The sequence below is a fragment of the Nomascus leucogenys genome, chromosome 7b (genome assembly GCF_006542625.1).
Source record: "Nomascus leucogenys isolate Asia chromosome 7b, Asia_NLE_v1, whole genome shotgun sequence".
Lineage (NCBI taxonomy): Eukaryota > Metazoa > Chordata > Mammalia > Primates > Hylobatidae > Nomascus > Nomascus leucogenys.
In genome coordinates, this window is record NC_044387.1 from 7,368,858 (window position 1) to 7,382,811 (window position 13,954).

General features: G+C 50.1%; 1 protein-coding gene across 4 annotated transcripts in view; it reads left to right on the plus strand.

The window, feature by feature from the left end:
- The first annotated feature begins 8,337 nt into the window (after window positions 1-8,337).
- TTLL1 (tubulin tyrosine ligase like 1) overlaps window positions 8,338-13,954 on the plus strand; it is a 47,246-nt gene continuing 41,629 nt past the window's right edge. For 2 of the 4 annotated variants that reach the window (XM_030815412.1, XM_030815415.1), the window contains exon 1: window positions 8,356-8,489. The gene's annotated coding sequence lies outside the window, so the exon portion shown is untranslated. Of the gene's footprint in view, window positions 8,490-10,465; window positions 11,669-13,954 lie in introns of those variants that run through there. The other 2 variants (XM_030815411.1, XM_030815413.1) reach the window with 2 other exon arrangements.

Sequence of the window (13,954 nt, forward strand, 5' to 3'; positions counted from 1 at the left end):
CTGGGGTACAGAGTAGAGCCTCTCCAGGCAGGTGAGAGCAGCAGACCAGTGACTGGTCAGCCCCGTAAGATGGGCTCTGTGCTGCCTGGGCTCCCTGAGCCTCCCTTACCTGCATCCGACCTCCCAGTCTCCACTATCCACAACCTCTCACCCACACACCTCTGCCTTCCCCCTCCACCATCCAGCTGATACAAAAGAAAGAGCACCAAACACAGAGGCCTCCAGACCTGGGCTCAGATCCCCTCTGGAAGCCGCTGGCTCCTCCTGGCTTGCAGGGGTCCAACCCCAGGCAATTTGGAGGAAGACGGAGAAAGGATTGGTTTCTGCGTCTCACTGGGCCGTGGGAGAGCATGCAGGACCCAGCTCCTGGGAGGATCAGCCCCATCTTCCTCAGCTGGGGCCTCTGCCGTCTGTGCTGGGTGCTGCTTAGCAGGGGGTCGGGGAGGAGCTCTAGTCCCTTCCAGCTTCAAGCCCCTTATCCCAACCCTCCCCACCAACCTCAGGTCCTGCTGTGGGTGGGGTGAACACACACATACACACACAGTCACTCACACGTGTTGGGAATGAAGTTTTTGGTGTCACAAAAAAAAAAAATTAACGCAGGAACAAATGATCTCAGCAAGGCGAGCTTTACTTTCTGCAGAAAGGGTGCCACTCAATGGCTGCTCAGCCACGAGCACACACTGAACAAAGGAGACAGTTACTTACAACCTAATGCGTCTACCCTACTGCTGTGTCCAGTTTCCATTGGCTGGAATAGGACTTCACATTTTACACTTCACTCAATTGGCTATTAGTTTAAAACGTTTTAATTGGGTAAGGGAGACAGAACAAAGAAAGAAAAGGAAGTTGCACAGGGATCGTCAAGGAAGCATCTCCAAATAAGGAATGGGATGCACTGTGAGCTGGGGCTTGTCTAGTTCTGTCCAGGCATGCCAGAGCAAGCTAGGACAGCTGATTTGGAATATATATATAGTGGATAGCAATCTTACAGTAAGAAATTGTGACTTTTTATAATCTTTGAAGAAGAACTTTCCCAGTTCTCACACACACCACACACATACTCTCACACTCACACAAACACACTCGTTCACACACACAATAACACTCATTGAGGCCGGGCGCGGTGGCTCACGCTTGTAATCCCAGCACTTTGGGAGGCCGAGGCAGGCGGATCACGAGGTCAGGAGATCGAGACCATGGTGAAACCCCGTCTCTACTAAAAATACAAAAAAATTAGCCGGGCGTGGTGGCGGGCGCCTGTAGTCCCAGCTACTCGGAGAGGCTGAGGCAGGAGAATGGCGTGAACCCGGGAGGCAGAGCTTGCAGTGAGCCGAGATCGCGCCACTGCACTCCAGCCTGGGTGACAGAGCGAGACTCCATCTCAAAAAAAAAAAAAAAAAAAAAAACACTCATTGACACAGACAACACACATACACTCACACACAGCACACACACGCTCACTCTCACTCTCTCACACTCTGGGCATGCGGTCTTCTCTGAGCAGCCTCCCCTTGATTGATCATGAACAGTCTTCCTAGGAGCTGCCCTCTGTGCGGGCTGCATGTTGAGCATGGTCACCCGCATGGTCTCATCTGATCGTCACAGCTGCCCCGGGAAGCTGGTTCTGTTGTTAACTCCATTGTAAAGAGCAGGAGCGAGCAGTGGTTAAGCACTGGAAGTCCACTTGTGGGGAGACTCTCCGGGGTACCAGTCGGTACTTTTGTTATTGTCCTTTACCCTGCCCTGACTGGACATCTTGGCTTTACCTGGGTGGACACTTGGGTCCCCAGGACTGGGGAACTGGGGCATGGGGGACTTGGCTGCCCAGCAGGAGGGCAAAGGGGTGGAAATGGATGAGAAGGGACGGGGGAGAGAAGGAGGGAATGGAAAGCCAGGCCCCCCACGGGAAACAAACGGCCACCCTGTGGGCGGTTCTTGGAGGAATAATAGGTGAGGAGCAGCCCTCGTCTCCCACCAGCTCTGGAGATTGAAGATTTTGAAGATTATTTTCTTTTCTTTTCTTTATTATTATTTTTTTTTTTTGAGACTGAGTCTCCCTCTGTTACCCAGGCTGGAGTGCAATGACGCACTCTCAGCACGCTGCAACCTCCGCCTCCCAGGTTCAAGCAATTCTCGTGCTTCAGCCTCCAGAGTAGCTGGGATTACAGGCACGTGCCACCACGCCTCGCTAATTTTTTGTATTTTTGGTAGAGACAGGGTTTTGTCATGTTAGCCAGGCTGATCTCGAACTCTTGGCCTCAAGTAATCCACCTGTCTCAGCATCCCACAGTGCTGGGATTAGAGGCGTGAGCCATGGCACCCGGCTGGCTTTCTTGTTGTTCTCTGAGCCCCCAGGGACTCCACTCTTGTCCCAGGCCAGGAGGCCTGCCCTCTGGGCCTCAGCCCCTTGGGGCTAGAAAGGACCTGACAAAGCCAGAGCCTGAGGCCCAGCTGTCTAGCCTCTCCCTAATCCTTCTAGGTGCTCAGGCAAATGGGCAAGGAGGATAAGGAGAGATCCCTAGAGCACCTGGTTCTTTCACCTGGAGAAGAGGCAGCCTCCATGCTGCAAGGGGGAGGGAAGAGGGGACAGAGACCCTGGGAAGTCAGGGCCTGCGGTGGGAAGTGGGGGAGAAGGGGGCAAGGCTGCTGGAGGCTGAGGGTGGGGCAGCATGGGGAGGAGCATGGCCAGGTCTATGGAGGTTCGGGACCAGCTGGCTGGCCGGGGGGCTGCAGTAGCATGGGGCCCGCCCGAGGGCTCCTGTTGGCCTCAGGGAGCCTCAGACTGGAGCACAGGCGAAGTCCTTGCGTGTGCTATTGGCTGGCACTGTGACAGTGGCGAGCCGGCCTCCTGGTGGCAGTGTGAGTGGGGCTGATGTGTTGAGACATCTGCCCAGTGACGATGACTGCTGTAGTGATTGCTGTAGTGATGGCTGCCTGGCCTTGGGCAAGTTACTCACCACCTTCTAGCTTCAGTTCCCATATTTACAAGGCGGGGAGGATGTCACACCCGTTAGAATAACTGCTATCAAAAAATAGAAGATAACAGGTATTGTCCAGGATGTGGAGGAATTGGAACTCTGGCACTGTTGGTGGGAATGTGAAATGGTGCAGCTGCTGCGGAAAACCTTATGGAGAGTCCTTGGAAAGTTCAATATAGAATTCCTACATGATCTAGCAGTCTCACGCTGGGTACATACCCCAAATAACTGAAAGCAAGGAGCCTGGGGTGGTGGTTCGTGCCTGTAATCCCAGCACTTTGGAAGGCCAAGGCAGGCGGATCACTTGAGCCCAGGAGTTGGAGACAGCCTAGGCAACATAGTGAGACCTCATCTCAATTATTATTTTATTTTATTTTATTTTATTTTTTTTGAGACGGAGTTTTTCTCTTGTTGCCCAGGCTGGAGTGCAATGGCGCAATGTCGGCTCACCACAACCTCCGCCACCCAGGTTCAAGCAATTCTCCCGCCCCAGCCTCTCGAGTAGCTGGGATTACAGGCATGCGCCATCACGTCTGACTAATTTTTTTTTGTATTTTTAGTAGAGACGGGGTTTCTCCATGTTGGTCAGGCTGGTCTCAAACTCCTGACCTCAGGTGATCTGCCTGCCTTGTCCTCCCAAAGTGCTGGGATTACAGGCATGAGCCACCACACCCGGCCATCGTCTGAATTATTAAGAAAAAAAAAAAAAGAATTGAAACCAGGGTCTCAGATATACACTGTGTTCATAGTAGCATTAATCACAATAGCCAAAAGGTAGAAACTGATGAATGGAATTTTTTTTTTTTTTTGAGGCAGGGTTCTTGCTCTATCCCCCAGGCTGGAGTGCAGTGGCATGATTTCGGCTCACTGCAATCTCCGCCTCCCGGGTTCAAGTGATTCTCCTGTCTCAGCCTCCCAAGTGGCTGGGATTACAGGCGCCCGCCACCACGCCCGGCTAATTTTTGTATTTTTAGTAGAGATGGGGTTTTGCCATGTTGGCCAGGCTGGTCTCGAACTCCTGACTTCAGGTGATCTGCCTGCCTGGGCCTCCCAAAGAGCTGGGATTATAGGCATGAGCCACCAAGCCCGGCCCTGGATTTTTTTTTTTTTTAATTATACTTTTAAGTTTTAGGGTACATGTGCACAATGTGCAGGTTTGTTACATATGTATACATGTGCCATGTTGGTGTGCTGCACCCATTAAATCGTCATTTACATTAGGTATATCTCCTAATGCTATCCCTCCCCACTGCCCCCGGCCCTGGATTTTTTTAAATGCCTTAAAAACATACAATGAAATGTTTTCAGCCTTAAAAAAAAAAAAAAAAGGAAATCCATACTACAACAGGGATGAACCTGGGGGCATTATGCTACGTGAAATAAGCCAGTCACAAAAAGACAAAAATTAGCTGGGTTTGGTGGCACATGCCTGTAGTCCTAATTGCTCTAGAGGCTGAGGAAGGAGGATCACTTGAGGTCCAGAGCTCAAGGTTACAGTGAGCTATGATCCTGCCACTGCACCCAGCATGGGCCACAGAGCAAGACCTCCTCTCTAAAAATAAATAAATAACAAATACTGTATGATTCTACTTTCTTCTTTTTCTTTTTCTTTTTTCTTTTTTTTTTTTTTTAAGAGATGGAGTCTCACTCTGTCGCCCAGGCTGGAGTGCAGTGGCATGATCTTGGCTCACTGCAACCTCCACCTCCTGGGTTCAAGCGATCCTCCTGCCTCAGCCCCCCTAGTGGCTGGGACTACAAGTATGTGCCACCATGCCCTGCTAGGTTTTGTATTTTTAGTAGAGACGGGGTTTTGCCATGTTGGCCAGGCTGGTCTCGAACTCCTGAGCTCAGGTGATCCACCCACCTCGGCCTCCCAAAGTGCTGGGATTATAGGCGTGAGCCACCGCGACCGGCCTCTTTTTTTGATTTAATAAAGTTTTATTTTTGCAAATGTACAGTTGGTTGGACCTGTTCATGGTATCGTCACCAGCAGCTATAACATCTCCACCCTTGGTGTTTCTGATGTAAATTACTTGAGCTCTGTGCTTTGAAACCAGTTTGTTAAGTTCTTTACTAAGGCTCTCCTGAAGGGCTGCCCTGGCCAGGGAGCCTCGAATCTGCAGTCTCTCAGAGACCACAGCAGGGCTTATAAGTTTATGGTTGGGAACTTCCTTACAGAGTTTGTCATAGGTAGGTTTGTCAAACACGACTCAGTTATTGAGCTTGTCCCGGACTTTGCCTTTGGACCACTTCTTCTTTTGGGCCCTGCCCTCAGATTTGTTCACTGAATCTTTGTCTTTCTTAGCGACTTTCCGGTGTCTTCCTTCTTCTTGTCATCCTTGGATGGCACTGCGAAGCTCAAAGAGCAGCAGTGAACCCTTTCTTTCCTCCCTCCCTCCCTCCCTTCCTTCCTTCTCTTCTTTTTTTTTTTTTTTTTTTTTTTTTTTTTTTTTTTTTTTTTGTAGAGACGAGTTCCCCCTATGTTGCCCAGGCTGATCTCAAACTCCTGGGCTCAGGCAGTCCTCTTGCCTCGGGCTCCCAAAATGCTGGGATTACAGGAGTGAGCCACTGTGCCCGGCCCAGATTCCACTTAGATGAGGTACTTAGGGAGTCTAATTCATTAAGACAGAAAGTAGAAAGGTAGTTACCAGGGGTTGGGGAAGGAAGGATGGGGAATTGTGTTCAATGGTTAAAGAGTTTTAGTTTTGCAAGATGATAAAGTCCTAGAGATTGGTTGCACAACAATGTGAATATATTTAACATCACTGAACTGTACATTTAAAAATGGCTAAGATGATTAAGTTTTATGTTATATGTATTTTACCACTTTTTCTTTTTCTTTTTTTTAGACGGAGTCTCGCTCTGTCGCTAGGCTGAAGTGCAGTGGTGTGATCTCGGCTCACTGCAACCTCTGCCTGCCAGGTTCAAGCGATTCTCCTGCCTCAGCTCCCTGAGTAGCTGGGACTACAGGCGCGTGCCACCATGCCCGGCTAATTTTTGTATTTTTAGTAGAGATGGGTTTTCACCATGTTGGCCAGAATGGTCTCGATCTCTTGACCTCATGATCTGCCCACCTCGGCCTCCCAAAGTGCTGAGATTACAGGCATGAGCCACTGCGCCCGGCCAATTTACCACTATTTTTTAAAAAGTGGTGATAACACCATTAACTCAGCAGAGTTCTTGTGGGGATTCATTGAGGGGAGCTGTGGCCAGCTTCTTAGGGTAGGGCCAGCCTCATGGGCCTGTGACCTGTACAGACCCATAGGACCCCGTGCTCAGACAAGCCCTGCAGTTAGTTTAATGCTGCTGTTGCCATCTTAAAGTTCTTTTTTTTTTTTTTTTTTTTTTAAGACGGAGTCTCACCCTGTTGCCCAGGCTGGAGTGCAATAGTGCGATCTCGGCTCACTGTAACCTCTGTCTCCCAGGTTCAAACAATTCTCCTGCCTCAGCCTCCCAAGTAGCTGGGATTACAAGTGCGCACCACCATGCCCGGCAAATTTTTGTATTTTTAGTAGAGACGGGGTTTCACCATGTTGGTCAGGCTGGTCTCGAACTCCTGACCTCAGGTGATCCACCCGCCTCGGCCTCCCAAAGTGCTGGGATTACAGGCGTGAGGCACCATGGCCTGCCTTAAAATTCTTTTTTTTTTTTTTTTTTTTTAACGTTTTTTCTCTAAGAGACAGGGTCTTGTTCTGTTGGCCAGGCTGGAGTGTAGTGGCGGGATCATAGCTCACTGCAGCCTCAATCTCCTAGGCTCAAGTGATCCACCTCAGCCTCCTGAGTAGCTGAGTAGGACTGCTGGCATATGCCCCCATACCCAGCTGATTAAAAAGATTTTTTTTTTTTAGAAATGGGGTCTTGCTATATTGGCCAGGCTGGTCTGGAACTCCTGACCTCAAGCGATCCTCCCATCTTGGCCTCCCAAAGTACAGGGATTGCAGGCATGAGGCAACATGCTGGAAGGCTACAATGTTTATTGAACACTTTACTATGCCAGGCCCTAAGCACATCTTGCAAGCCTTCACTCATCTCCTGGGTTTAAGGTGAGAACACTGTAGCCAGAAGCCTTGGGACTTCTCAAGGCCTCACACCCAGACGGCAGCTGAAGGGTATGAATTGGCAATTTGGACTCCAGATTAGTGTTGGTTCCACTAGGTGGTGCCAAAAGTAAATGATGATGGGCTGAATGTGCTCTGGGCCTGGGAGGCGGTTGTGCTGGGAGATTATGGGAAGTGATGTTAGCAAAGCTCCAGTCATCACTAAGAAAGCACGCCACTTAGCCGGGCGCGGTGGCGGGTGCCTGTAGTCCCAGCTACTCGGGAGGCTGAGGCAGGAGAATGGCGTGAACCCGGGAGGCGGAGCTTGCAGTGAGCTGAGATCGCGCCACTGCACTCCAGCCTGGGGGAGAGAGCAAGACTCCGTCTCAAAAAAAAAAAAAAAAAAAAAAAAAAAAAAGAAAGCACGCCACCACCCTCTCCTGAGAGGCAGCAGCATGAATGGTCAGATGTCCTGGGTTCAAAGCCAGACTCTGGCACTTACAAGTAGCACAAGTTTGCATAACTCTTTAAACTGATGAAATTAAAAATGAATAATTGTATAGAAAATTCGAGGTTAACACAGGTCTATAACGAGAATAATACACTTCTTTTTTTTTTTTTTTTTTTTTTTTTTTTTTTTTTTTTTTTGAGACGGAGTCTTGTTCTGTCGCCCAGGCTTGAGTGCAGTGGCACGATCTTGGCTAACTGCAACCTCTGCCTCCTGGGTTCAAGCGATTCTCTTGCCTCAGCCTAGCCAGGATGGTCTCGATCTCCTGACCTCGTGATACACCCGCCTCTGCCTCCCAAAGTGCTGGGATTACAGGCGTGAGCCACCGCGCCTGGCCCAGATAAACACTTTTTTTAAAAAATTATTTTAATTTTATTATTATTATTATTATTTTTTTTTTTTTTTTGAGATGGAGTCTCGCTGTATCGCCCAGGCTGGAGTGCCGTGGCACAACATCACCATTTCTTCAGATAAGGAAGCGGAGGTAGAAGGGGTAGGAGAGGCTAAACAGCAGATTAAGACCGAACCTAGGATTCGGAACTAATCATCATACCGCTCTACTTTTCTTTTTAGACTTAATCCCGTGCTCCAGACCCTTCTCAATCTCCTTTCTGGGCCCCGAAGGTGGGGAGGGTGGACGGCCTGGCATTTCCTAGGATCCAAGCCCTGGGCATAGCGGCCGCACGAGGTAGGGACCCCAGAGGAGCCCTTTTGGCATTTGCAAAGCAGGTTCTTTGCTCAGTAAACTCCGGAAGTAGTCGCTGCGCCGGCGGTCGCGTCCTGGGTTGCCGGGGCGCCGCCCTGGAAGTAGAGTGCAGCGTGGGGCGGGGCGGGCCGGTGAGCCTGGCAGCAGGCTGCGTCCTCCTGCGAGCGCCGGAGAGGGGCTGGAGGCGGGGCGGGGGCGCGGCTCGAGGCATCCCTGCAGGGCGCTCCTCCGAGTCTCTCGGCGCTCTGAGTCCACAGGTGAGGTCCTGTACCCCAGGCCGCCGCCTCCCGGACACCGAGGGTGTGGCTGCGCGCGGGCTGGCGAGTGCGCATGGGTGAGAGAGTGTGGGCACCAGTGTCTACGCGGCTGCGAAAATGCGGTTCAGATGCTGCTTGCCGGATCCGCGTCCTCCAGGAAGCCCGCGCTAACCACCGTGCCTTTCTCCCTCCGCTGAGTTCCTTTGACTTACCTCGTGCTGTCCGATTGTTGTAATTGCATCATTATGTTTATTATTTGTTATCCCAGACTTTCATTGTTCCTACACGTTTCCCATTCGTTTGCAATCTGTGTTGTTTCTGTTGGCATCTTTTGCAGGGCGCAGTGTACCTGTGGAGAGAACTCAGGGCAGGAGACCAGAGCCTTGTGTCTTCCCTCTAGGTGACTGGACCAGGACATTTCCCCTCTCTGATTCCCAATCAGCTAAGAGGGCAGGGCGGGGTAGTCATCCTTTCCATAGAGTAGCTGGGGCATTAGAGGGGATTAATTCTGGAAGTGAAAGAATCTTATCGTTGTTAGCCCTTTTGGCATTTGCAGAGCAGGTTCTTTGCTCAGTAAACGTTTGATGAGCACATTATGGTTCCGGGTTGTGGCGGTACAAAAAGATGGGCCCCGGTCGGGCGCGGTGGCTCACGCCTGTAATCCCAGCACTTTGGGAGGCTGAGGCGGGAGGATCACGAGGTCAGGAGATGGAGACCATCCTGGCTAACACGGTGAAACCCCGTCTCTACTAAAAATACAAGAAAAAAATTAGCCGGGCGTGGTGGCTGGCGCCTGTAGTCCCAGCTACTCGGGAGGCTGAGGCAGGAGAATGGCGTGAACCTGGGAGGCGGAGCTTGTAGTGAGCCGAGATAGCGCCACTGCACTCCAGCCTGGGCGACAGAGCGAGATTCTGTCTCAAACAAACAAACAAACAAACAAAAATATGGACCCTGCCCTGCCCTCAAATTACAGACACTGGTAAGCAGTCACTGTGGAGCATGGTACTGTCACCCAGTGCGAGCGTGGAGATGGACAGTGACAATACCGCCGTGAACAAATGCACTGCTCAACGTGAAGTCATCATTGACATTGTTATTACTTGATTTATTTATTTATTTATTTTTAGACGGAGTCTCACTCTGTTGCCATGCTGGAGTGCGGTCGCTCTCGGCTCACTGCAAACTCTGCCTCCTGGGTTCAAGCAATTCTCCTGCCTCAGCCTGCCGTGTAGCTGTGATTACAGGCATGCGCCACCATGCCCGGCTAATTTTTTAAATTTTAGTAGAGATGGGGTTTCGCCATGTTGGCCAGGCTGGTCTTGAGCTTCTGACCTCAGGTGATCTGCTCACCTTGGCCTCCCAAAGTGCTGGGATTACAAGCGTGAGCCACTGTGCCTGGCCATATTCTTGGGTTTTTTTTTTTGTTTTTTTTTTTGAGACCGCCTTGCTCTGTCACCCAGGCTGGAGTGTGCAGTGGTGCGATCTTGGCTCACTGCAACCTCTGCCTCCCAGGTTCAAGCAATCCTCGCACCTCAGCCTCCCAGATAGCTAGGATTACAGGTGCCCACCACCATGCCCGGCTGATATTTGTATTTTTAGTAGAGACAGGATTTCACCATGTTGGCCAGGCTGGTATTGAATTCCTGACCTCAGGTGATCCACCCACCTTGGCCTCTCAAAGTGTTGGGATGACAGGCGTGAGCCACTGTGCCCTGCTAATAATCTATATTTCTTTTGTTTTGTTTTGTTTTTTGAGATGGAGTCTCACTCTGTTGCCCGGGCTGGAGTGCAGTGGCGCGATGCCAGCTCACTGCAACCTCCACCTCCCAGGTTCAAGTGATTCTCCTGCATCAGCCTTCTGAGTAGCTGGGATTACAGATGTGCACCACCACGCGCAGCCAATTTTGTATTTTTAGTAGAGACGGGTTTCACCATGTTAGCCAGGCTGGTCTCAAACTCCCAACCTCAGGTGATCCACCTGCCTTGGCCTCCCAAAGAATCTGTATTTCTAACAAGCTCCAGGTGCTTCTCACCTATGGGCCATGCTTTGAGTATCACTGGACTAAATGATTGCTTACAACCCAAGTGCCATGGAGAAAATAAAGTGACAATGTGGTGGAGTCAGGAGGATTGAGATTCAGTGGTTGGGGAAAGCCACTCTGAGCAGTTGACTTTTGAGAAGGGACAGATCTGGAGGAAGAGCAAAGGGTTAAGACAAAATGCAGCTTGTGGGGTGTCAGGAGCTGAAAGAAGGCCAGGGGCTAAAGAGGGTTGGTGAGAGACAGGGCCTAAGAGGTGATGGTCCAGATCTGCAGGGCTGGCCTCGTAGGCCATGGAGGACCACTAGCTTCGTTCTGAATGCAGTACGAAGCTACTGTAGGGTAGTGAGCAGGGTGACATGGTTAGTGTTGTGTGTGTCACACATTGGTCCGCTGCTGGGTGGGAAATGGGTTGTCGTGGAGTGAGGAGAGTAGCACGGGACAGTGGGGCCTGCTGCAGTTGCCCAGGAGAGAGGGGACATTATGGGAGTTGAGGATGGATTTGGAATCTTCTGGAGTGGAGCTGACCTGATTTGCTGCTGGATCAAATTAACCATCCCTTCCTTCCCGGCCACAGTTGAAGTGTGATGTGTTGTTGAAGCCCTTTGCTACAGGCAGGCCTTACAGCTTGTTAAATGTGTCTCCTGCGCTCCCCGCCCCCATCTGGGCTCTCAGTTTAATGTCTCTCTGTTACAGGCCTGGCACTGAGTGGCTGTCAGGGCTGTGTGGATGGATGAGAGGTTAGACTGTCAATGGCCCTGATACCCAGGGTGTTCGTGGGAAACCTTCCCTTCGAGCTCATGACGACCCTACCTGGTTGCCCCAGGAGCGAGCCCCAGGTTGTCTTCTGAAAATAACCAGCAGCTGTCTGGTTTCAGGATGGCTTTCTGTGGTTGGCACACCTCAGGTGGTGACAGCCCCAACTCCAATTTTGAGTTGCATTCAACATAAAAGGTCAATTTGTCACGCTCTGTTTTTCCTGGTTAGGTTTTTATGATACTCAGTTTAGAAAGTGGCATAAAATTCAGATGCATCAATTCATGTGAACCAGGAGAGATAATAACACATTACTCGGTACCCTTAACCCCACTTCCGTCTTCTGTTTTAGGAGGAAGCAACAATAAAGCAATCTGATACCAGGTATTTATTTACTTTTCTAAGGAAAACGGCTTAGTATTACTCAGGGTTGGGAAGGAGTCACCCATTCTTCCGCACTGTGGGGCGTGGCCTGGTGGATCACTTGTCTACACACGATTTTGGAGCCCCACACCAGGCCTGGCTGGCTGCGTGCCCGACATGAGAACAGACACGAGTCAGCCCACTCCTGAGGCAGCCCACTGTGCTGCCCCACAGGAGGTTGCTATCTGATGTGGGAGGCACATATGAAACAACAGTTGCCATCTGGTGTGGGAGGGAAGCGTGTAGGCTGTCCACAGGCTGCACTCTTTCCTCTTTTTATTCTCTGGCCCCCATTTTCCTCATCTGTAAAATGGGGAGAATTCCTGCTGTATTAGTCTGTTCTCATGCTGCTGCTAATAAAGACATACCCAAAACTGGGTAATTAATAAAAGGAAGAGGTTTAATTGACTCACAGTCACAATCATGGCGGAAGGTGAAGGAAGAGCAAAGGCACATTATACATGGTGGCAGGCAAGAGAGCTTGTGCAGGGGAACTTGTGCAGGGGAACTCGCATTTATAAAACCATCAGATCTCACAGGATTTATTCACTACCACGAGAACAGTACAGGGGAACCACTCCCATGATTCGTTTATCGCCACCTTGCCCTGCCCTTGACTCGTGGGCATTGTTACAACTCAAGGTGAGATTGGGATACAGGCAAACCATATCATCTGCCTTTGGGCATCACATGAGACGAAAATATACACAGTGGAGAAGAATATTCATAAATTACCCCACCCAGTGCCTGACACATGCTAGAGCTTAATAAGTGGTAGCTTTTGCCAGGCGCAGTGGCTCACACCTGTAATCCTAGCACTTTGGGAGGCCGAGGCAGGCGGATCACGAGGCCAAGAGATAGAGGCCATCTTGGCTGACACAGTGAAACCTCGTCTCTATTAAAAATACAAAAAATTAGCCGGGCATGGTGGCATGCACCTGTAGTCCCAGCTACTTGGGAGGCTGAGGCAGGAGAATCGCTTGAACCTGGGAGGTGGAGTTTGCAGTGAGCCGAAATCACGCCACTGCACTCCAGCCTGGGTGACAGAGCTAGATGCAGACTCAAAAAAAAACAAAAAAGGCCAGGCGTGGTGGCTCACGCCTGTAATCCCAGCACGAGGTCAGGAGATCGAGACCATCCTGGCTAACACAGTGAAAGCTCGTCTCTACTAAAAATACAAAAAATTAGCCAGGCAGGGTGGCGGGCGCCTGTAGTCCCAGCTACTTGGGAGGCTGAGGCAGGAGAATGGTGTGAACCCTGGGGGACGGAGCCTGCAGTGAGCCGAGATCGCGCCACTGCACTCCAGCCTGGGCGGCAGCGAGACTCTGTCTCAGAAAAAAAAAACAAAAAAACAGTGGTAGCTTTTGTTCTTAATGATGATATAAATATGTCATTCCTTACTCTGTGCAGGCATGGTTGAGCTCCAGTGCCCAGCCGGGGTCCTGGCTAGACTTACTCCAACCTAACCACCTGATGATAAGAGATTGGAAGCTTGTGGTTGAAACCTAAGAAAAGCAGGTGGGGAGCATGCAAAGAAAGAAAGAAAAAGATGTCAGCTGGGCACAGTAGCTCGAGCCACCTGTAATCCTAACACTTTGGCAGGCTGAGGTTAGGAGTTCAAGACCAGCCTGGACAACATGGTGAAACCTCGCCTCTACTAAAAATACAAAATTAGCTGGGCATTGTGGCGGGTGCCTGTAATCCCAGCTACTCAGGAGGCTGAGGCAGAAGAATTGCTTGAACCTGGGAGGCGGAGGTTGCAGTGAGCCAAGATTGCACCACTGCACTCTAGCCTGGGCAGCAGAGCTAGACTCCATCTCAAAAAAGAAAAATATGTTTAGAGTTTTTTCAGAAGACAGGAACTCTGTTTCTGTCTTCCTTGGCATCCCTTTTGATGAGAATAAGGATTTAGTTTATTTTAATGCCATGATATTGTTAGGTAAAATGGTTAGTAGAAAGTATGACACAAAGTTGCAATTTGGTAAGCATTAGTAAATGATGTCAAGGAAATTAACCAAACTGCTTTGAGAGTCTCAACTTGTTAAATCTCAGTTGCCTCAGTTGATCTGTCAAGACACTTGTAGCTGGCACATACCCTTTTTTCATTTTTTTCTTGATTAATTAAATCAAGAATTTTGCTCACGGAAGGTGGTCATATCCCCACCTCAGGAATAAATCCTAATTAGCCTAAGCCAGTTTGATATGCTCATTCCCTTGCCAGTGGGTTTTTGTTGTGGTGGTGGTGGT